Source organism: Passer domesticus, chromosome 4, assembly GCF_036417665.1.
Source record: "Passer domesticus isolate bPasDom1 chromosome 4, bPasDom1.hap1, whole genome shotgun sequence".
NCBI lineage: Eukaryota > Metazoa > Chordata > Aves > Passeriformes > Passeridae > Passer > Passer domesticus.
In genome coordinates this window covers 52,084,733-52,108,878 of record NC_087477.1, presented here as the reverse complement: position 1 = coordinate 52,108,878, position 24,146 = coordinate 52,084,733, and the positions used below count along the sequence as shown (strand labels likewise).

The following is a 24,146-nucleotide window of genomic DNA, read 5'->3' as shown; positions in this document are numbered from 1 at the left end:
CCTTCCTCCTCAGGCCCGCGGCGCCCGGGCGGCCGGCAGTGGCCCGCGGCCCCCGGCAGCACCGCGCCTCGCCATGGTCGGCGCCGAGTCCCGCCTGCCCGTCCCCGGGGCTGGATCGCCGCCGGCTCCGCGCTAGGGAGGGCCGGCGCGGGAGGGGAGGCCGCCGGCCGCTCCGCCCGCCTGCCCGGCCCGCCCGCCGCCTGCCCTCCGCCTCGCCGCGCCAAGAGCAGCCGCTGCCGGAGCGCCGCGCGCCGCGCCGCCGCCCGGGCTCATGCCACTCCCGCCGGAGCCGTGCTAGTCCCGCCGGGCTCCGCGCTCCCCCGCGCGGCACCGGCTCGCAGGCGCCCGCGTACAAAACCCCGTGCACGGCAGGCACCCGGACCCCTCCCGCCCGCTCCCGCTCCGCCTCCTTTCCGTCCGTCCGTCCTTCCTTCCTTCCTGGCGGTGGCAGTGACGGCGGAGCGCCGGGGCCGGGTGCGCAGCGCTGGGCACGCCGCACCAGCGGGCAGGGAGAGCGGCGGGCCGGGCCCGGCCATCGGCCCAGCCGCGGGCCGAATGGACACAAGCGAGGGAAGGGCGCCAGGACAGATGTGCATCCCCGGGGCACCCCTGCGCACAGCCTGCGGGGCTCACCCACGCATCCTCCGCCGCCTTTCCCCATGGGCGCCTCAGGAACCGGCTCTCCCCAGGAGGGCCCAGTCTGCCACACCGCCACATTGAGAACCCACCACACGCCACAAGGGTGTCCAGGACACCCGGGCTGCCCCCTCAGTGGCGGGAAGGGGGCTGCCCACCCTCTCACAGTGGCTCACACATCTACTCCCAGGGCACCCTCTTGAGTGGGGCCTGGCCACCAGGGCATTTCATGAACTCCAGTTAAGCAGAACTGTGCAAAGGGACTCGGTTCCTTCTCCGCAAGACAGCTCTGAGCACGCCCGGTGTCAGGTGCTGCCACCCTTATCAATGGGGACAACTGCAATGCAGGCATGTGAAAATGTTGCTTTTGCAGCTTTGTTAAATCACTTATATATTCACATTTTTATAATTAATCTTCTTACAGTGGTTTGTGTCACATTTCTAAGAGCATGGAAAAACAGACAAGTGTAATTTTGTAACTGGCAATTTTCAATAGTGGTGAACCAGTCAAAGGATGACCATCAGTGAATGAACTTTATGCCAAAGCCAGAGGGCCATGAGATATTATCCATTAGCTGCCTTGCTGCATGGCTGTGGGTTAGTCACTTCAGCAGCCACCTCAGCCCATCTGGCTGCACTACTGCGGGCAGCACACACACCACAGAATTATTCAGGGACTCGTACACAGCAGTCCCTTTCATATGAGTAGAATACATGTCTATGAAACTCAGCAAGAAATTTGAAAGCTAAATGCTACGGGGTTCTTTCTCATTCAGCCTCATCTTTTTCCAGCTTTGAAAAGCTATCAGGAAAGACATGTTTGTGCTGATGCTTTGTATACTGGTAGCAACAGGAAAAAGTTAAGATGAGAAAAAAGATGGCCTAGAGCTCCTCTAATAAAAACATAAGATTTTCCATCATAAAACTTACTCATCTAGCAATTTACTCATCAACCTACGCAAAGCTTATAATAGAGCATGTTTTCACCCTCAGACCAGAAAAACCATAAGAACTTTTAGAATCATTCCATTTTTCTCCTTGAAGGCTGAGGTTGCAGTAGATTGGTTAGCACTACCTAGATAAGTCAAACCTAAAACATGTACCTATTTTACCAGATGTAGAAGCAAATTAAATTGTGTCTAGGAGCACAAATTCACATTGCACTATCTGAACATTGAATGAATGATGGCTTTGCCTTTCCAGCAGTCAAGAAGTGGTTGAATATAGTTGGCCAGCTAACTTCAACTTATTGCTGAACTGAACTCAACTTTTCTCCTAGTCTAGACACAGCCCTAGATATCAATCTGTTCCATTAAAAGATGACACGAGACAAGAGACAAATAGGAATCAGCAATGAGGAGGAAAAATGAGGTCAAGAAGTAGGAAGACAGAACAAAGCAGGACACACACACAAACACAACAACAAACAGGGCCACAGTGATCTTTACACTGGCTTTTTGTATAATTATTCCTAACTAAAATAGTCTAACAGATATCAAATAAAAAAAAGATGGGATGGCTCTGCCACTGTCAGATAAAGCACACATCCCAATTCTTTTCAAGCAATTTGCTGTGCACTAATGAACTGGTGACTTTGCACAGAAGTCTTTCAAGTGGCTTTAATTGACTTAATTTGTACACTTCCATGAATTGTCACAAGAGTAATACAGTACATATAATTAACACATGGTATTGTCTGCTTATCAGTTGTAGGAATTAGACTGGTTCATAGTTTTGGGTACAGATAATGACCCATCTTTCTTTTGTGGTAATTTTAAATGAATAATAATTTGCTCCTACAACTATGAAAGGAGGAGGGAATGAGAGAAATAACCAACTATAGTGGTTTGACCATCTGGCAAGATCAATTTTCCCTTCCCCCATGTGGGGAGATTTGTTTAAAAACAATTTAAAACATCTCAGTATTGAGACTTTGTTCCTGTGGTCACCTAAAGTTCCTTTTATCAAGTCTTCTCACAGTTATCTTGTTTGGTTTCAGCTTAAAATCTTCTGACATGGTATCTGAAAGAGTATTCCTCTTTGAAGAGAGGAATTCAGAGCAAGTTTCCTCCTGCTCTTGAATTGTTTGAAGTCAAGTGTTGTTACTGGGATGAATCAAATATATAATTAAAGACCAAGTTTAAGTTTTGGCTGTTTTCTTTGGAATAAGAGCTAGAACTGTGAGTGTAATTGATTTTTTTTTTTTTTGCTTCAGTGGCCAAACTGAAATAAAACTATTTTCTTCATGTGATCTGAAAGTTAAAATTTGAGAACTTTAAAAGAAAAAATCAAAACAAAACAAAATAACAAACAAATCCACAACATTTTATTCTGACACATTTAAGTTTACTTTTTTTTTTAATGAAGGAAAGTAAATTTCTGGATTCATATGGCTATGTCAGAGGAGAGTAAAGAAAAGATTCTCAGCTGTGGAAATTGTCTAATAGAGCTTGCTAGAAGTAAGGAAAAATTATTCTTCCAGGCATGAATTATACTAATGGGAATATGAACACTTGGTAGTGATGACAAAAAATAAGATGGTGGCAAAGCTTGTGGTTTTGGGATTTTTTTTATTCATCCATAACTGTTTTGAGAGGGTTTTGTTTTGGGGTTTTATTTTTTGTTTGTTTTTGGGGAGATTTTTTGTTTAATAAGGGAAAGGTTAAACTCAGAGGCTTTTTATTGAAAATCAGATAAAGCATTCATTTTTATAATTTGGTATTTACAGTCCAACAGGAACCACCTCTATCTTGCATTACTAGGGGGAGAGGTGATGCTTGGATAAGTAAACCATAGGGATCTTGGGGAAAAGGTCTGAAGTAAACCAAAATTAGACATCCTGCCTGTCTCCTAACCTAACAATTCCTTATCAATAATTGGCAATATAATAGTAGCCATTTCCAAAGTATAGATTTAACATTAGGAATTTCAAAAAAGCAGCTTCGTTCCATATCAGACGTTACAAAGGATTTTTTTATGTTCGATCACAACCCTTCTTCAGTCCAAGCTCATAAGGAGCCTGAAGTCTTTTGGAGAACAATTCAATATCTTTGCTTCTGAAAATCTGCTTTATCTTTTAAAAAGTGAGAAAACAAATATTACTAAGGATATCTATTGCACGTGATCTTCATAAACAATTACTAGTTGCTGAGCAGACCTGTTCCCATTTTGTAGATGGAAAACCTATAAAAGAAAAGGACATACCTTGCCCAGAAAACTGTAGGAAATCAGTGGCAAACGCACTCTTAAAACTTTGGGATCTCAGCTCCTATTTCAAGGTTTATTTTTCCTTATCTGAAAAATAATAATGTAGCAGAGTACAATATGGTGAGCTGTATATATATTTCTCTGCATGTGTATGTGTATGCATGCTTGTACATATATGGTAATTGCTCTCATGTAATGTGGTATTTCAAGTTTCAGCTGGGGCTACTTTTTTTTTCCTCCCTATGACAAACAAGTTTCCATAGGGACAGCAGCAGGCTTCAGTAAGAGGGTGGGCTGGTGTTACTGCCTGAGCTACTTCCTTGGCTTGGGGACTGACTGCATGAGGTTTTCAAATTAAATAAGCACACAAGCCAAATACTAAAATTAAAAAGGCAAAATAATAGGACATGCAAAGAGGAAAGCAATCCCCCTCTTCACTAAGACAAGCTACACCTCTAAAATTATTTTCCCTCAAACTATGCATTCAAAGCCTATGCATTCAAACAATGCATTACCCTGTCCCTACCTTGCCTGTTGCACACAGCCTGATCTGGCTTACTCATGGAGGAAATTGGAAGGGCTTTACTTTATTACTGTCAGCTGAGCTGGTGCCCGACAAGCACCCAACACAACTGGGAGAGCTAACACTCACAGGATGGCAAGTGCCACACAGAGTTTTGTGGCATCACACTGCAGGTCTGTGATAGGGGTCCTTTCCCATGCCCAGCTTCAGAAACAAACACTACAAATAACATTGATAATACTGGGACACACAGGAAACTTGCACTAAGGAAGGCCACAGTCACAGGCAACCAGGTAAAACAGGGAGAAGATTGTCCTTCTGTGGCCTATGAAAACAAAATCATCACATTCTGTTACACTTTAAAAGGGGGAGATAGGATGCTGTGAGATTCTGGGAAGGAATTGCAGGGTTTTTGAAAGTATGAGAGGGAGAGCAGAAAGGAATAAACAAAAAATAAAGTGGAGGAAAAATCCTGTAGTACAAACAGTCGTAAAGCAGAGGAGGAGGAAAAATGGAGTGTGAGAAGAGGTGGGAAAAATGTAATTATGAACTTGTGAAAAACCCCAAGCTCATGTATAACATCACAGGCCTTGGTAATCTATGGGTTTATTAGATTTACAGCTCTGCATACTAGAGTTCCTGAGAAAATACACTGCCAGCATCTCTAACATTTTAAATCCACGGAGAAGAAAGTTTTCCACGTCATAAACTCACAATTTTCATGTGTGGATCCTTTTATCTCTCTATTAACAAAGGTTAAGAATTCAGACTCTAAAAGACATGTTTTTAAGCAATCTTTTATGGGTTAAGGAGGTCTGACAATACACCATAGTTGTCTTTGTCTGTAGGAAACACTACTTTTCTCTTCCAGATATTTGCAATCAGATGCACTAGCAAGAACAAACCAGAAAACTCACTCACACCCTTTCACATCAGTCCTTAGACTTCTGACACTAACACTGTTAATTTGTAACCTCTCACTAGTACTTGTTGTTACTCAAATATGCAAGAGAAACTAAGTAATTGTAATCCATGCTTGTGGTCCAGGTCACAAAAAGAGGCAGCCTTCCATGATGGATTTATTGGCAAGGGAAAAGTTGGGCTTGCCAGACGACTCTCTTCTTGAAGAGAGCATTTGAGAAACTCCACCAAAGAGGGCACCACCAAGGCCAAAGGTATAAGTGAAAATTTTCCAAATAGAAAAAAAGAAAAATGTTTCAAAGCCTATCACAAGTAAGTCTTCAGTCTTGCTATCAGGTTGCGTTATACCATGGTAGTAATCCTGGCTTACTTACAGCACCTCTTAAACTAGTTTCAGATCATATTTCTCTCCGTGTTATGCTTTGGGAATGTGTGATGACAGGAATGCAGCGCTGCTGCTGCACACATGCTGTAGTTCACCGATTCATTTTTCTGTGTGCTGCCTTATGTGCTGTGGTATTTATTTTAACTTGCATGACTTTTAAGAAAAACCTGTCTGTGTAATGAGAAGAAAGGCTCCCCTGTTTTCGTTCTTTTTTTCCATGCCAGACCTTCTGATTGCATTTGTGCTTCCTCTGCACAGAAGACAATTGATGCAGAAGGTTTTTCAATCTGAATACCCAGATCTACCTAAAAGCCAGTGTACAAGCAGGAACAAGTAGGATACAGCTTTTGTTTTGATGCATGCTTTCCCTCTCCTATTATCACTGACTCAATGCGAGTTAGATAAAATGGATGGAAGCTGGGCTTGTAACTCCTCAGTGTACAAAACTAACGAGAGAGGGAGACAAGCCATGAATCCTGCACAAATTTCCTCTCACATATAACAGAATTCTAAAACTTGGAGATGCGGACTTACAGCAATTCAAATCACAAGTCAATTCATTCACCAGCTGTTCTTCCAAAGGATATAGTAGCAAAAGAAATGCCAAAAATGTTGGCCTCAACTTTCTTGTTTTCCACTGGTGTCACATATCATTAGTACCCTGGTATTTAAGTAACACACTGATATATGGGGACCAGCTGTACTGTAAGTTAGAATAACAGCCTAACCTTCTGCTTTGGGAGCTGAAACAATGGAGAGCAAGAAGTCAACAGCCAGTGTAGGTGCCACCAGCAGTAAAAGCCATCACAAATTATCTTCCTGGAGATTAATTCCCACATCTCTGTGTCTATCTACTCCCATTCCTCCACAGAGCCTATGTCGCAAAGATTTCACCATGCACATGCAGGCCTTGGGCTCTTGTAAAACTTCTGGGTGCTACATCCACACAAACAAGGAGATTCTGTGTGTCAGGCAGGTACTTTCTGAAGAAAAAAAACCACTAAGAAAAAAAGGCCCTTGGCAGTAAGAAGTGGGCAGTGTTTTGCATCTTGCATGGCTCGCGTTGTCCTGCAAAGAGGACAATGAACGTATTTGATGGGCAGTCCTACAAGCAGCATACCAAGGGAACTAAATCCCAGCAGCTGCTATAACACTGCAGAACATTTGCTGAATAACCCAGTACTAAGGGCCCTCTCAAAATTCTTGCTTATACAGCTGTGCAATATAGTGAGTATATTTTATAGTTGCATATATATAGCATGTACAAGAGGCAGAGATCTTTAAAACTTTAGAAAAATTTGGAGTAGCCTCTTAAAAAGAGGCTACTCCACCCTTTGTAAACAAGCTCTTGTCATTCAGTTACTTCCATATGTGCACAAAGCTCTGCCTAAATTAAACAGGCTTTCAAAATAGTGGTTTAGTACTGAAAATGTATGGTTTCTACCAGTAAGTTTGAAAAAAATGTAAGCAAGAGATAAACTTTAAAATGAAAAGGCAGCATTTTCTCACCTCACAGAAAAGTAATTCAATAATTTCTTGGATATTTTATTATAGTCTCAGATTCAGAGGTTGTCTCATTGGCACATACATTTGGACATGAAAAAAACTCTAGAGAGGAATCAAAAGAACAGAAAAAATTACATTACTCTACACGCCTGACTTTTTCTGGTAAATCAATGCAAAATTGTCAGTCTGCTTGTCCTCTGGACCAGACTGCAGCACTGCAGTCAGTTTGTTCCTGTGAAGGCAGTACTCTTTAGTCGTTGGTTTTCAGTGGGACCCTGGAGTCTGTCCCTTCTCTTCTGATTGTGCAGTAGCACCCATGAGAAGGACAATTCCACTCCTGGGACACCTACCCGGACTACCCCTAGTTACCACAGCTTGTTGCCATCCTCCACTTGGCTTTTGAAGCTCTGATATGACCCACCTGTGTGCAACCAGAGACAATTTCCCATTGCCCTGCTCAGGTGAAGGTTTATGCAGGCACTATTTGCACTTGCCTCTCTGTAGAAGCTGTTCTTAGCACTTCTCCTGAATGCAGAGATTTTTGTATTCTAGTAGAGGAACAAGAAAAAGACATTTTACAGCACTGGGTCTCGAACTTTTTCCACCACCTTGTAAGAAAGTTAAATTCTTCCTCAGGGGTCTAGTGCAACAAAATAATTTTTGTCTTACTAAGTGACACCCTACACAACAGTAGCAATCTGCTAAAGCAAATGTATCAACCCCAGGGAACTCTGCTACTTTCTTTTTCTATAAATCCCTCTATATTACCGAGCATCTGTCAGTTGCTTTGTCATTAATTAATACGGTTTTAAACAGAAAGAGAGGCTTAAATCTAGGAGAGCACTGTTACTTCCCAGATTTCTGCAAGTCAGTGCAACATCTTGGAGTCCTCTGTGGAGCTCAGCGAAAGGCACCAGCATCCAAAGCCTCACCTCAGCAAAATGTTTCTAGCACAACATGGCAGTGTCACACCGGACACAAGAACAATCTCTGCTATGAATATTTCAACCTGTAACTTTCTGACCAGGTCAAGGATAAGAACAAGTGAAACATGTAGATGTTATGAAGAAAAAAAAAAAAATTTGCTTATGACAAAGGAATATCATTGTGATAATCAAAATAAAATTGTGAAATTAGGAGAACTAAATTAATATCAAATTAGAAAATTTAATAAGAAAATTCCTTTGTAATTCTGAAAAGGGTACTCCTCACTTCTACCACAGTCTACCACAATACTGCACTTACATCCTTTAAAGCACATGAATGACAGTAGCATAGGATAAAATTTCTTTCAGAATGCTTTATGTATTACAATGAACTTTTGTAAGGAACAGAGAATCACTGACATTTAAAATTTCCAGAAACCCAAAAATATCTTTCTCAAAAGAAGCAAACATCTTAAGTGAGACCATTTACATGAAAGTAAAATTTCATAGCATTAGAATTCTATTTGAAAGAGTCATGTACAAAATTAAGAGCTAGAAACTCTTTAGTCTGCATTAAAACTGACCACTATTGAGCTGAACTCAATACCTACACAACCCAACTGTGGTAAATCTTATTAGTTATGGCGATCATCTCAGAAACTTTAGCAAGGAGTCACCATGTTCCCATACATAAAAATTTCAAATGCTTTGTATCCCAAGCTATTCCAGGAATCAGCAAATACTCAGGACAAACATTTCACAGATTGTTGTATAAAGTAAAAGAAACTCCAAATGCAAGGTGCTCAGCGACTTGCCTTTGATCTTTGTCTTAATGGGGGAGATGTTTAGTAACCTTTCCATCTCTCAGACAGTCTAAAGTAGATGAGACAATCTGCCTTCACAACTGGCAGGGTTCAGATTTGTCAGAGCATGATGCTACTGTCAAATTGTTTTGGTCTTCCTTCCTCTCTAAAGATGGATCTTACTATTATCCCAGCTGATGGAACCAAGACAAAATAAACACAGACATCAGGACTGAAACAATGACAGACTATCAGAAAAGGCATTTAAGTGCCCACAATCATCCAAGGAGTAAAAAGCTATAAAAACAAGTACTTTTTTTAATTGCCCGTATCCCCATGTCATTGCTGAGGTACTTAAAAAAACCACAAACACTATGGATTTCTACCCACCGCATAGTAATTACTGAAATAACAAAGAATTGGAAAAAAGTCTTTCCAAAGCCTGATGCTATTACTGAACTGCCAGTGAAAAAATTCTCACTAACACCCCTTAAGTCTATCCTCCTGCACTCCCTAATCTGAACACAAAAGGTTGGGTTTAAACACCCACCCCCCACCCTGAGATTAAAACCGCCTGCAGTTTTCAGCTTCGGGCCAGCACTGACAATAATCTAAATCCTTGGCTACTGGCTTCCTGAAGACACAGCCTACAGAGAGTCCCCCAAAGTTCTTTGAAATGTTAAATACAAAGCAGGAGGAGGTCATAAAGGAAATATTCTTTACAAAAGGAATGGATATCATGTGCAGGCTTTTCAAATACATTTCTCAGTTGCTTTGCTTCCAGCCACCATTTTCTCAATCCTGCATTGTCTGAAGCTTTTGAAATAAAATTCAGGTATTAAATAAAGCACAAAAATTAGTATTATAAACAGCTGCCAATATATGAATTTGTTACCTTTTAGCTCTCATAAATCTCTCCAATATATATTGTATCTTAATTCTTCTCTGGAAAAGCTAATTATTTACCTAGTAAATGGTCCTATAGCAATTACTAAAAGCCCAATATGTAGAAGTAACATACAGGTTTTATTGCATCATCCTCTGTAGCACCTGTCCAATTACTGCAATAGAAGCCAGTGTTGGTTCCCTGCTGCCCTGGAAATCCAGCTATCTTTCTGCCAAGAGCCTTCTAGCATGCACAAAAGGAAGAGGGATTGAGAAATCTGTTTTATCCACTCTTATCCCATAAACTAACAAGCCTTTTTTCCACTGCAGCTTTTCTCAACAAAACCAGGTAATTATGCAGGATGGGATTTTCAAGGTAGGTAAAAGGAAAAAAAGCAGTCACTTCAGCATGCCAGCTTTGTCAAGTACTGTCACCTCAAACTCTGAGGGACTTGCTTGCAGTGTGGGGGAGCAGGCAAACACAATGATGCCCTGCAACTGACATAGGGCCCAGCTGTAAGCAATGAACTTTAGGGTCCAGAACTGTTGGTAGGTGGTTACATTTTCCTGTCCATTTACATTCTTTTGGAGGCAAACAGGATGGTAGGAGCCTTATTTCTGTCCCTTGTCTCACCCTGAGCACTCAGTGTCTCTCCTTTCTCATTTGGGTATCATAAACTCAATGCTAAAGTAAGTTTTACATTCATTTTTACATTAATTTTGATGAACTTGTGTTTGGCTTGCTTGCTTCATAAGGTCTTGTGAGCCCTATTCATACTAGCTTCTGACAAGATGTTCCACCAGACATCCGTAAAAACACATCCCTGCCCAAATTTACAAATTGTGTACTTGAGGAGAAAAGTAACTGGTTGTCATAGTGATGTTCACAGTCTGAGGAGCCTTTGGACTTCAGTGTCATGAAAGGTACCAGGAGTTTAAAACCTCCAACTAGATGAAGTGGTTAATGGAAGCAAGTACTCCAGCCAGCAGCAATTGCATGCTTAAATGACTGGTGATCCTGAAGACCCAGGCTGCCGCACTTTGAAATTATTTAAGCTGTTTAATTTTGAGTTATTTGCAAATTAGTATAGCCCAGTTCATACAAACTGCCACTGCTGTGACTTACATGCATGTCTGACAAACTGCTGTTCTCTGCTTTTGACATTAGTACAATATTGGGGTACCCTCACGGGAGGGAAAACCTGTTGACAGAAATGTTCCAGCTACCAAAAAAACCCTGAAAGTTACAGCAAGCTCAGGAACATCGTGTGCTTTTGGCAAGTGAGACAGAGGAGGATGAAAGGCAAAGGAGGGTGAGCAGAATTATTGTTCCTCAATGATTAAATAAGCACAGAAACTATGATTACAGATCACAGACATCTTTTATAACATGCCAAACTAGCACACAAAGAAACATGCCTCAGTATTTCAGTCATACAGGCAGTATTGGCTCACCACAAAGAAGATGAGGGTCTTCTGAAACAGAGGCTCTGCCCTGACTCCCTGCTTGAGGCCAGTGAGGTGGCACAAAGCCTTTGAAATATCTGGAGAACAGGCACTGCTGACTGTAGCCCTGGCAGCCAAAACTGTTCCTTGCATTCAATCCTCACTCTTCGTGGCAGGAATCAACTCAAGATACAGGGTGATATCTGCCTGTCTGTTGGACTCCTTACCCCTATAAAACAAGTAAGAACAAACTCCAGGCAGTTGTAACCTGAACCTAGGCTTCAGCAAAGCATACAGCTAAAAAAGCATCCCTAAAGAAACCCTAGCAGGAAGGCAATTTATTGTTCAAGGAGATCAGGTCTGTAGAACTTCCTAGGAATGAGAAGCAAGGATTCAACAGACACAGCTCAGTCTTGCCTTGCCTCACATTGCACTTAGTATCAACTACCATCAGTATGCCTGGTTTATCCAAGAGGAAAAGATAATATTTCAGTATGAAATTAAACTCCTGGTTCTCTATGTGCTCAACTAAAGTAATCAACCATACATTACTTGCAAAAAAATGCTGATGACTCAACTGTATTTGGGGTTTTTTAAAATCACATCTTTCTGATAAGACTTGTCTATTTTTATGAGACCTATACCACAAACACTATAAGATTTTTTTCATAATTGTATGAAATTGTATTCTTGTTTCTGTGTTACCAATCAAAGCAATTTCCAACACATTTTATTCTGTTCCTATTTAAAGAAAAAAAACCCTAAACCAAACAAGAACGTTGATCTCTGAGCATGTGACTACAATAACACATTTCTCTTTTAGTGAACTGTGGTGTTGAGCAGGCCATTTCAAAAGTGGCAAGATCTTGGTTCAGAGGACGTCTGAACACACTCTTGTTTATCTTTACCACTTCAGAAAACTGCATTCTCTCTGACTGCTACACCTTGAAAATGAGTGCAAACCTTGGTGATTTCAGAACCAATAGATTTCAGTCCAAGAGCTAGAAACAAAATTTCACCATATCCAACTTCTGATAACAGTATTTCACCACCCCAGAACAATCAGGTAAGAAATGAAACCTTATAACTCATATAATAATATATAAGAGACTTAAGCATACCAGCTGTTAGTAAATTCAGTGGTCAAAACAAAAAACAAATTCAGAAAACATTCTGTCTCTGCCTTCTTGAAGAAAAAATATGATACTACGTACCTTTGATGGCAAGAAGTGCCCAATCCCTTTTCAAAGCAGAGGCATAGCTTTAGATTTAGTTATAGAGATGTATACAGCAATATGAATGTAAGTTACAAGAACTACAAGCAGCAACACCTCCTGAATAGTGGAGACAAGTTATCAGATACTTAATGCTCCTATTAATTATGTTTACACAAGTTTCAAGATATTCCTCACAAGGTAGAGCTTCACATTTACTGAAAAGGGGGTTACTCATTCTGGATGAAAATTAAATAACTCCACAACAAAACAGTTACTCAGACAAACTGGATAAATCATGTTCATAATTCGTATATAAGTTCATATTTTGCTTGGCATTTTTTTCTGGATATCATTATTTTCACAGTCAGAAATAAAACATAGACACTCAACATTCCCAAGGATGTCTGCAACAAAAGAATTATGTGAAGATGGCAAGCTGAAGTGCCTCCATTTAGATACATTTTTGTATCCAAAGAGCAAGCAACAAAAACAGAGTCACAGAGAGAAACAGATGGCCAGTGAGTTATCACTCCTGATCTGATGACTTATGTGGGCTCAACTTGTTTATTTACTCACATATTTGCAAAAAAGTAACTTTCCTTATGTTAGCAGCAGCAATATTGTATATTATGTATATTATATACACAGTACATACTTCTACCTACACACAACACAAGGGCATCAGGTGTTTACCCTCTAATTGTGGGGTCTCCCACAACCACGAAGGTCACACTTGACCCTTCCCAGGGCCAGGGAGTTAAATGACTGATGTATAACAGCAGAGCTCAAGAAAGGGTTAAAAGAGGGTCAGTGTTACAGCTGCCCTGCTCACTGGCTTGGAGATGGGACAGAAGTGCTCAGGTCCTCAGGGGCAGGGAAGTGAGTCTGTAATTACTGGCTACACCCTTTACACCATCCACTCTGTGATTACTGGCTATACCCTTTACACTCTGCAGGAACTGCTGCCTCTCTCTGTTCACTACTCCCTGTTGATGCAACCCCCGTGTTAACCTTGCGTGACACATGACAAAAATACTGTCATATGGTCCTGAAGCAACAGGCACCACTTGTGTGTCACTGAGTCCTGTCAAATGAACCATCCTTGAAAATACAGATTCTTCTTAGATCATCTCACCCCCTCTTTAGGACTGATCTCATTATCTTCACTTTAATTGTTCTCATTATCTTCTGGGCATAGAAAAATAATGCAGCCTTTCTAAGGCCATTAAATCCAATTATGTAAAAACACAGTGCTGGCGAAAAGAGTTAAAATATTTTAGCTAACAAATTGCTGAAAATCAGGAAAGATCAGTGTGTGACCATTTAACCCCCCTGAAAATTACCAGGAAGTATTTTCTAGCTGCAATTACAAGAATGCTACTGCCCTCAGCTATGGTTAAGCATCAGCCTTACAACAGTAAAGGCTACAACTGATAACCACCTCCTAGGCTGCAAAGAGCAGGCAATGGACAAAGAGCTGCTGCGTTATTGTCCCATTAGACAAGTTTCACTGTGTTCTTGTGGTGCAACTAAAGTAAGTGAAGGATTGAAAGCAGTCAGTGTAATTTTATATACTGGAAGAGTCCTTAAAGTAGAGCAAGATATTTTTTCAGCAGATTCTTCAAATTGCCAGGATGTAAATGTGATGAGGAATGTGTTTATAGGCACCCTCACAGAGCAGCGTGTGCCGATAACATTGACGTAGGATGGTTGCATTGACTGGCTGGTTAAGGATCAGATCCTCTTCATAGGTATATTACCATGGGGATAGACAGGGGAGTGTCTATGAATAAACTACTGAGCTCCAAACAACTCTTGCAACAATACCCCTGCACTCCTGAGGACTTGAGTGGAACCACAGGTACAGCAGATCCCACAGCAGCAGTGTGGGGACTGAAACCCGAAAGAAGGAATCAGGTACAGCAAAAGAAAGCTGAGCTCCAAGCAGGATGCTCCCTTCTGACCCACCAACATCTGGTGCAAGACAGCCTGCTGCTGTATCTGGTGCAGCATCTGAGCTGTGTGACAGTGCAGAGAATTCTACTCCCATCATTCCACCCACGCCGTGGTGTAGGAAGTGCTGCACAGACAGACTCATGAACACCATCTGCTTCAACTGTGGCATTTGACTCCCTTCCTCCAGCATGTAATATTCTGAGATGGTCTAAGCACACTAATACAATCCTACATTTTACGGGTCTATATGTCGAGAATCAAAAAACAAAACCAAAATATACTTTTCTTCTCCCATAAAATTGCTTCTAGTTATTCTAACTGGATTTGCTTGCAGTGTTTCTTAAAAAAAACCAAAACATAAAACTTTGGGGGAGCATGAAACTCTTATTTCAATAAAAATTAATAGGCATAAACACATGCAATACTTATATCTGCACAGTCAAGTCTACAGAGGAAACATTTTTTTTTCCCATGGTACCTTTATTAATTCTTCTACAAAGAATGAACACTCAATTTCATACATTAATGGAAACATAACAAAAACTTCCATCCAGATCAGGGAAAAAACCTTTTTCCTAAATATGTGAAATCATTAACTATTGTTTTCCTATTCACATCTGCACTTCAAAATGAAAAGAAAAAAAATTCCAAGTACTTGGTTTGTCATGTCACTGGGGTTTATTAATCACACAGAACTGTATGGTCTATTAATTATAGAAAAAATATATATACTACTCACAGCATTTCTGTAGCATGAATTGCAAGTAACTGAAATAGTCCCCCAGTGCTCTGGGAGATATGACAGCCAGTTAGACAGAGGCAGACATGCCACACTCTCTTTTTAAAAGCTGTTCAGTGATTTGCGGTGTCCTTAAGGATAGTATTTTAAAATTTATTTTTCACAGAAGTCCAAAGTCCCACAACTACAAAAGTGACCACTTGGCTCTTACTAGGCTTTAGAACCCCAGGTTAAAAAAACAAGGAGAAAATCAGTTCCCAGCAGATTCCAACTGAGAGTCCTAAAGGAAAACACCCCAGCACACTGCTTGCTCTTCCAAGCATCCCAGGGAACTCACCCAGCACCACGCTGGGAGCAGAGTCATAAAAAGTCCTCACATCTTCTAGTGCCAACCCCACATCTTAACAAGAGATTAAAAACATGTTCCTCATGCATCTGTTGTCTGTGGGCTACATATCAGCTTTCCCTAAACAGACAAGCACAGACAGAAGGACAAAGTAGCTTTTGACACACAGAGATACAAATGATCTCAGTATTTCATTTATCTTTAATGGTAAAGTACCTGCACAATGCCTTTTATAACAATAATTTAAAGTATTTAAATTTTTGCTCAACTTAACGATAAAACTGTTTCGTTTGACATGGGGAAGAATGGGATAGGAAAATAAAGAACATACTTTTAACACAGCAGTGATTTGAGGCAGGAAGAAGAATGAAGACTGCTCACTGAGCTCACCACCACACAAAAACCTTTCACCTGTCAGAGAAAGCCCCACCAGCCCCAGGCTGAAGCTGCCATCAGCATACATCTGAAAACTGGTTCTGCCCCACCTCAGCCCCCTTCCCAGTGGGCATGCTTGCATGTCTCTAGACCATCCCAGCAGGCCCACCACGGGCACTCTCTGCTCAGGGCTAGAAAGAAGGAGAAAGCAGAATATGAGACACTGATGCTGATCTGAAATTGTATATGCAAATAAGCAAAAGGGCCAACTCCAAGCAAAGGGATTGTTTCTGATTCTCATAAGACACAGAAGTTGCCAAACTAAGAAAAATACAAAACTGTTAAATGAAACGCAAAAGGATTACACAGTTTGAGTATTTGCATGTGGACAGGACTGGCTTGTTTGGGATGATTAAAGCAATGCAGATCAAACCTCGAACATGCACTTCTGAGCACCCTCCAAGCCCAGGCAGGCCAGACAGCCATGGAAAAGCCCAGCCAAGAAAAAGATGTTCCCCCAGAGGCTGGCAAAAGTATGGCACCCACCACCCACCCATCAGCCCCTGGTGCCTGCTTGCTCCAACATCCACAGCATTATGGCACCCCTGGCACCTCCACACCCTGCCCTGCACGGGCACTGGCTGGCAGAGGTGAGAAGATGAGCGCTGCTGGGGCAGGGGAACAGCCCACGAACAGGTTCCCCGTTCCTCCTGTGCAAACCCCTGCAGGCTGCAGCAAGATGGGCTCACCCCTCAGTAACAGCCCGGGCAGGGCAGGGCAGGGGTGACAGAGTGAAAGGCTCCCTTCAAAGGTGGCGGGCCGTGTCTTTGACACCAGCACTGCTCTGCTGGACAGAGATGCAGCGAGTGTGGGATGTGCAGCTGTAACTCCCTGCCAGCAGTGGCTGCCTTTCTGCTAGAACACAAGACAGGACTTACTACTGTGGCCACAGGACTTGTGCAATGAATGCACATTAATTTAGTCCACAATTCTATGTTTTGGTCATTTGAATAGCAGGTGGCATTTGTAACCAGCTCAAAGAGCATGACTGTCAGGATAAAACATTAAAGAAAGCAGCTGTTCACCTTACTAATCAAACATTCTGCACACTAGAGATATATTAGTGAACCAACTGAATACAGGAGATCAAGGATGAAACACAAATAGCACAATTATTTGGCTCAAACCATTCTAGAAAGTTCTTCAACAACAAAAAAAGTACAAGAAGGTAGCATTTGGAAACATTTGGAGAAACACATTCTTAAGTGAGGCTTGAAAGCCACCTGAAATAAATACAGCAGAACTCTTCCAGAGGCAGAGGTTTATAAACATGATTTATAGTCTGATAGCAAAGCAATGAATGTAGTCTGTCATGCACCTGAAATTGCTTTACATTTGTGATTCATTTGCACTAGAACTGCTTTCAACAGCCTGATGGGTTTTTTTAGATTTTAAGTCCATTAAAATAGAGGGAACTCCCCAGTGATCCCCAGTACAATCTAGTCCAATATTTAGTCTACTAAAGAGGCCAGCAGTACAGAGCCAGGGAAGAATAAGGTGGCACTTACACCTTCTCATAAGAGTCTCTGTCTCCCCCCATTTTCAGCTCAGAGGATTTGCTGTGCCTGCTCTGATTGCCCTATTGAGTAGTCTCTGAGGCTTCTCTACCAAAGGATTGCCCAGTCTTTCCATCAGCCTGTGGAAACTTTTTGCAGTCACAGCATCATCTGCAGTCCCGTAGGTCCTACCTCCGGCATGAAGAATCACCTCCTTTTGCTTTTAAATCCATCTCCCTCTAGTTTTATTTCCCCTCAAATTATTTTAACTGAAGAAGCAGTTCACCTCCTCATCTCTTACCATCAAAAATCTTTTCATCCCTGACAAGTTGTATGTAAATGCAATGAAGTATTGCCTTAATTTAATTTATTTTTTAACCAGGCAAATTGAATGTACTTAGAATATGGTAGTGATATAAACTACTTTCTAGTGCAGGGCTATGAAACTTGTAGTGAACCATCACACACTTTTTATATCATACAGCTTTTCAGAAAAGTTTAGATTATTTTGATATTGAGAGAAGTAGTTACGTCATTGTGCAAAATATCATTGCTGTTCAAATCATCAAAATACTTCTGTCTCCAGTCTTGTGGAGGTTGGCAAATTCTTGACTTTAGCCCTGATTTTCTGGGAGTCACTTACACCATCATTGTGGGATGAGAATAGGATGAGAAATCTGTCTAGGTCTCCCCGAGTTTCACCATGGCTGTGCCTGGAAACTTATGAGGAATCACAGTGACAGTAATGACTGCAAATCAACTCAGAAAATGAGTTGACATAACATTTGATTTTTTTTTCCCCCAAAACATAAACCTGCTGACAGACTGCCATTGGATGGGCCATCTCTCTAAATTTTATAAAGACAAAATGTAACAAATGTGACAAAGACACACAAAAAAGTCGTAGTGAGTAATTGAGACCTGTGAGAAGTACTCTTAAGGCAGCAATCTGGGTAATGAAGAAAAAAAAATGCAGAATTTTCCTGTACTTTAAAAGCTAAGCACCACTTAGTGCCCTCTGCTGCATACAGAGGTAATATGCAAAGCATCACTGAACAATGACATCATCTGATATTAACATATGCTGCATCTATGACAAATATTTATTTCCTTAATTGCCCTTGTTTTCTAAAAATACTAATAAATTATGCAAATATCTTCAGCACCAGCTTAAAGCAGGTGTTTTTTACATTCTCTCTTGCCATGTAGTATCCTGTGCTCTGCCTGCAAGCAAGCTGTCAGCTCGTCTCCCACATCTTACATAGTGGGAAATTGATGCTGAGCGAGTGGAGGTGCTGGGTGGGGGGATGCAGGCACCCTCAGCATGAGATTTAATCATGAGACGCTGATGACAGCTGAACAGCTCAGTGGGACGTGGTCTACACACCGCCCCTGCCACTCCTACGAGACTCAGGGCAGTGGGAAGTGCCCATCTCTCCCTGCTCTCAGCTAAAAGAAACAAAACAAAAACAAACATAGGGGAAGGTCAAGCCTCCAATGCAATTTTCAACTTCCAAATAAATGTGCATTAAGAGTCTATAAAAGATCCTTCATGCACAACATGAAAGAGGGAAATGCAGACCAGAGCAACTGCGACCCTGAAGGGGATTAATTGTCAGACAGAATCGAGGAGGTCTCCTAATGTGGAACACAAATATTTAATCTGATTCTGAAATCTGATCTCCCGCCTTTAAGAAGATTAATGGAAATTCTTTTGCAGCAGACTATTATTTCTATTAGTTCTGATCCATTTAATGAACTAAGAATATTTTCCAGAAGCAAAGTTTGAGCATTTTAAATAGTTTATTAGCATTCTACTCAAAATCAAATCAACAGTTGATCAGGATTAAAACCTGTTCAAGGAAGTGAGGACATAAAAAAATGTCATTTGCATGCATTCAAATTGCATTAAACAAGCATGTCACACATGTGCACAGACATGAAAATGTAGGATGTGAAAACATGAGGTATCTACTTTTGCATGAGACATGAAGCATTCAAGGTCTCCACATGGTACTTGAAAACAAAACTGCCAAAACTGGCATGAAGATGTTATAGCAGTAAAGTTGTTCTAAAAAACCTTTTTCCAAACTGATAATCCTTGTTCTAGCCTGGTTAAGGGAGATTTCATAGAAGGAAGAAGAATTAATTCATACATCCTTTTTCTATCTTACACAGACTGAGTACAGGCAGACAGTTGATATCATTGCTGTGCTTGGTTCTGCCCAAGGAATCTATGTAACTGGCCAAGTTTCAGGCTTCTCCTTCATTTTTCCTTTGAATAAACTGAAAAGAAAAGGGAAGCCAGCTGGCTTCCTTTGTCCAGCTTCCTTCCTCCTGGAGGAAAGCAAGGGAGCTGTCCTTCCCACTCCTCTCACCCCTGCCCAGGACCTAAGCCAGCATTGTGCCAGACAGTCCAGTCCTAAGCTTTTGGTATATTTTTTCCTAGAAATCCAGGGGTTCCACTAGGGTTTCTCTGAAGCAAGAAGAGCATGGTAGGCACTACAGTGGACAAAATGAAAGATCACTGCCATCACTCCTGCCCCCTGATGATCCAAAGTGACACAAGATGCTTGGGGTTCTGCTCCACGGCCAAAAGCCACTCCATCCAGCTCATTCTGCAGCCCTGCTGAATGCATGGCATCTCTGCTGGGTGGCAGGAGTAGAGCAATGATGATGCCAAACATCTATTTAAATCAGGGCTGAGAAACATCACACATCAGGCAAGCCTCAAGAATTCTGCAAGTCTCCTTTAGATCTGTGTTTGCTGGTCAAATTCTGCCTGCTCCTGTTTAAAATGAGCAAACCTGCAGTGCATTGCTAAGTAAGGCTTTACCTGGGAGTTGTCAGCACAGTGAAACCAACCCAGCAGCATACAAACTGACACTCCTGCTTTTTTCTCAATAGTCAATTCATAATGAAGCTACCAGGCATCAGCTGAACATTCTCTACACTATTAACCACAGGGCTTTTACTTGAGATGCCAAATAATTCAAATAACTTTACATTTGTCATGAGCAAAGAGTATACATGCAGTTGGAGCACCTCACATGACTCAATTTGAGCCTTTAATCTAGACAGAATCTTGATCCAAGGGCAACTCAAATCAGTCCTCAAGTAGAACACTGCGTGGGCTTCTGCTTGCTACCTGAGAAGGTAATGTAATGCTCCACTTGTACACATGAATGCCTGCATCTTTCCTGTAGTCAAGGAAACATTTTTATTATGCTTAATTTTTTAAAAGTCCAAAGGACATTGTTCTTCTAAAGCCTCTTGATAATTCTTTCTATTATCTAGAGCAGAAATGCTTCTCTTTAACACTGAACAGTACAGAATCACAAAGACATGGGCACAATGCCTCCTGAGCCCATGGGAAACCCGCCCCCCACCAAAACCATCCTCTTCAGCAGGGTTTAATGAGTGCTTCACAAGCATTATTTTTGCACACAATAACCACAGTCACGAAGCAAGTCTCCCCTACAGCAAAAAGAAAGTATTTAATAAGAATCCTTGCATAATTTCAGGTAAAGCATGTTTCCAGTTTCCAGTTCTCCCTGTACCCTCTTATGAAAATATCCAGTTGGTGGGAAGATGTATGAGCCCCTGAGGTGATGCAATGATGCCACAAGTGCATTGCCTTGTGGACAAGGACACCCTTCCCAGTACAACAGCATTGTTTCAAGCATCCCTCACTTCAATCCCCAGGTATTTTCCCCCATATACCTGTGTAGCTGGTTTGCTATGAAACAGAAGCCCTAGAGAAAAACATAGTATGTGGTCATGTACTTTGTCATGCTCTCAGCTTTAAAATGGCAACTGTAACATATCCCTCCCTAAAGGACTTTGGTGATCACAGAGACAGAAAAATGTCACATACATTCTGGTACAGAGATAGCAAAGTCCATATACATACTCCAAAAGAGGTTTTGTCCATCATAACCCATAGGAAGGAGAGCATCAGAACTTAGGTTGTACAAGAAATTAAATACCTGCCATTTCTTAAGCTGAAAGCAGTTGCCCTCAGAGATTTTAACTTTAGGTTTCAGCACATAAATTTCCAAGGTATCTTAAGAAAAACAGGAAGACTGTTAATTACATGCACATCCTGCACTACATGCATACAACCCTAAATATCTGCTTTCTTACATTGTGGAAAGTCATTATCCCAGAACATACTGCCCTGATGGGCCTCATGTTGCTTCTACCATTTTTGCCCCCAAGAGTGATTTGTGCCAAGTTTACAGGTTTTAAAAGTTTTTCTTTCCTCTTTCCTGATCTTAACTCAAAACACAATTTTTCTGTGCAATATACTCAGTAATATATATGCAAAATACCTACTGGCACCAGCAACCACTACACGACATAAAACTTAAACTAAAATTTAAAAAATCTCAGATTAGACAGATTATATTGGATGTTGCCCATAGAACTTGATACTGAACTTCTGCACACATGTTCTCACCTTGAGCAACATGAGATGATAGGGAAAGGCCGTGGTCACTTTGTGAGGAAGCAGGAGCAAGAGAGAGCTGCATCCCCAGCACTAAAGGCCTGGAGGGTGCTCCTGGCTTCCCTCTAGGCTCCTTGATAAAGCCAGGAGGCTTTATCAAGGAGCCTGGCTTTATCAACTGGTGCCCTTCAGCAAAGTACCTGAGGTATATACTGCCTGCTGGGAAGTTCTCCTTAGTCTTGCAATTTCTTAGGCAATCCCAGAACCTTTCTCGCTGCTGCTACTTTAAAGGCTGCGTGGTCAGACAGAGCACATATTTTCCAACACAACTGAAGTTTCTTAAGGAATGTAGCCCATGGTGAGAAAATTTTCATTTTCTAGCTCTCTCTTAGTAAAAGCAGAACTTCCCAAGTCAAAGAAAAGATACTCCCTTAAGCCAAAGGCAAATTATATGCTGCTGCAAACAAAACCAGTTTTAGAGTTCCTCTCTCTCACCTCCTGCTTCACCTAAAAAAAGGAAAAGCCCCACATGCTCATAATGCAGTGCATCTGGTGGCCTAAATATGGGTGTTACCAGATTCCCCACTGACATAAAGAGGTCAGAATCTGAGAAGCTGAGAAAATGACTTAAGCTTCCACAGAAAACTTGACCTGGAACAATTAACCTGAGAACAACACCAGAACAATGTCCCAGAAAACTCATTTCCAAGACAAGTTTCTGCTGGGGAAAGTTTAGTACTTCAGGACTGCTGAGAGTAAGTTCTCATATTTTCACCTGACACAATGAATTCATTTGGACATGTAATATTCTTAGAACCCATGTGAAAAAACAACTACCTTTTGCTACATCATTTCCTAACCTCCTTATAAAAATTCTAGAAGTAACATGCCACCATATCTAGTACTTTTGGCATCTGCCTACAGTATAAAGGAAATTTTTTTATGCAGTTGCAAAACCATCAAGCTCCTTTGAGAAACGTCCTTGTCTTCCAGGATGCTTCTCACCCTGAAATCTAATTACCAGGGATCACTCCTGATCACCTTTACAAGTTTTGATACACTTAAAAAAAATGTTTTCAAATATAGACAGCATTTTTTAACATTTTTTTTCCTCAAATGTGAGAAGCAAAATAAAATACTGTGTTCTGTCTTTAAATAAAATTGCCTACACAGCTACTTTTGATCCACGAGTGCATGTTCTCCCTCCCAATTTTCTCTGCCAACCACCCCTCACAAGACACACTCAGATCATTTCACTGGGGTTTTTTTATTAGCCATCTGCTGTGCAGATAAACACATGAAAAAATTACAAATCAGAAAAAAAGAGAGGCAGATAAATGGGCTTTCACTAACCTTTCGCCAGGGTGGGGAGGCTGAAACGACCTGTGAAGGCCAAGCCAAAGGGACCCAAAGCAGACAGCAGGTTTGCTCCAGTCGGCTGGTGAGCAAGTGAACAAGCAGGGAGAGCTGGTGGCTTGGGAGGGGAGGAGGAGCACACCAGGGCAGATGAGTCATTAGCGACTAAATTAGAGAATAAGCAGCTTGGAATTGCAAATAACTGTATGCAGTCTGGGAAGTGGAGAGGAAGAGACACTTTCTGTCAAACTGCCCTGAACTGACATCTGCATTTTTCACTCTGTGGGGAGTCTGCCCCTGCCTCCTCTGCCAGCCTTCCCTGTGTGCCAGCAGGAGGCTCCTCCCCAGCAGCTGCAGACCTTGATTTTCACTGGGAACACCAGCTTGGTTTGCAGGAAAGCACAGAGAGCTGGCATGTGGTACACACACCTGGGAAGGAGCCCTGGAGAGCCCCAACCGCTCCTGGGCATCCCTCATTCCTGCAAACCTTCCATTGTGGGAGGTGCTCTCTGCACCACTCACAAGTCTTTTTATGGTCAAGATAGTTGCAATGTTGCCAAAATGCTGAGATTGCTGAAGCTGCTTTGCTGGCCTAAGAAGGTCTGCAAACGCTTGAAGCAAGGGAGTCGTGATTAGTCTCCACAATAAAATTTTCAAATACTCTGGTGAGGAAAAGTCAACCAATAAAAAGCAAACCACAACCTCTGACCTACACCTTTGCTACCTAATTTTCTGTTAGAACATACCTCTGTTGACTGTAAAACCTAAAACTTATAATTATGAAGCTGAATACATTTTTAATATGGTTGGATGGTTATGGGTGAAGTAACTTTTAAAAGCAAAATGACTAGAGACCTTTCACAACCAGAATCTCAGATGTCATTTGAAAAGCAGGAGGCTTCAGATTCAAACC

At 41.6% G+C, this 24,146-nt stretch overlaps 1 protein-coding gene across 4 annotated transcripts in view; it reads right to left on the bottom strand.

Moving 5' to 3' along the window:
* Positions 1–24,146, bottom strand: part of STOX2 (storkhead box 2) — a 142,371-nt gene that overhangs the window by 71,605 nt on the left and 46,620 nt on the right. The window contains exon 1 of one of the 4 annotated variants that reach the window (XM_064417851.1): positions 23,231–23,367. The exons of the other annotated variants lie outside the window; for them this stretch is intronic. The gene's annotated coding sequence lies outside the window, so the exon portion shown is untranslated. Of the gene's footprint in view, positions 1–23,230; positions 23,368–24,146 lie in introns of those variants that run through there. 4 annotated transcript variants of the gene reach the window in all.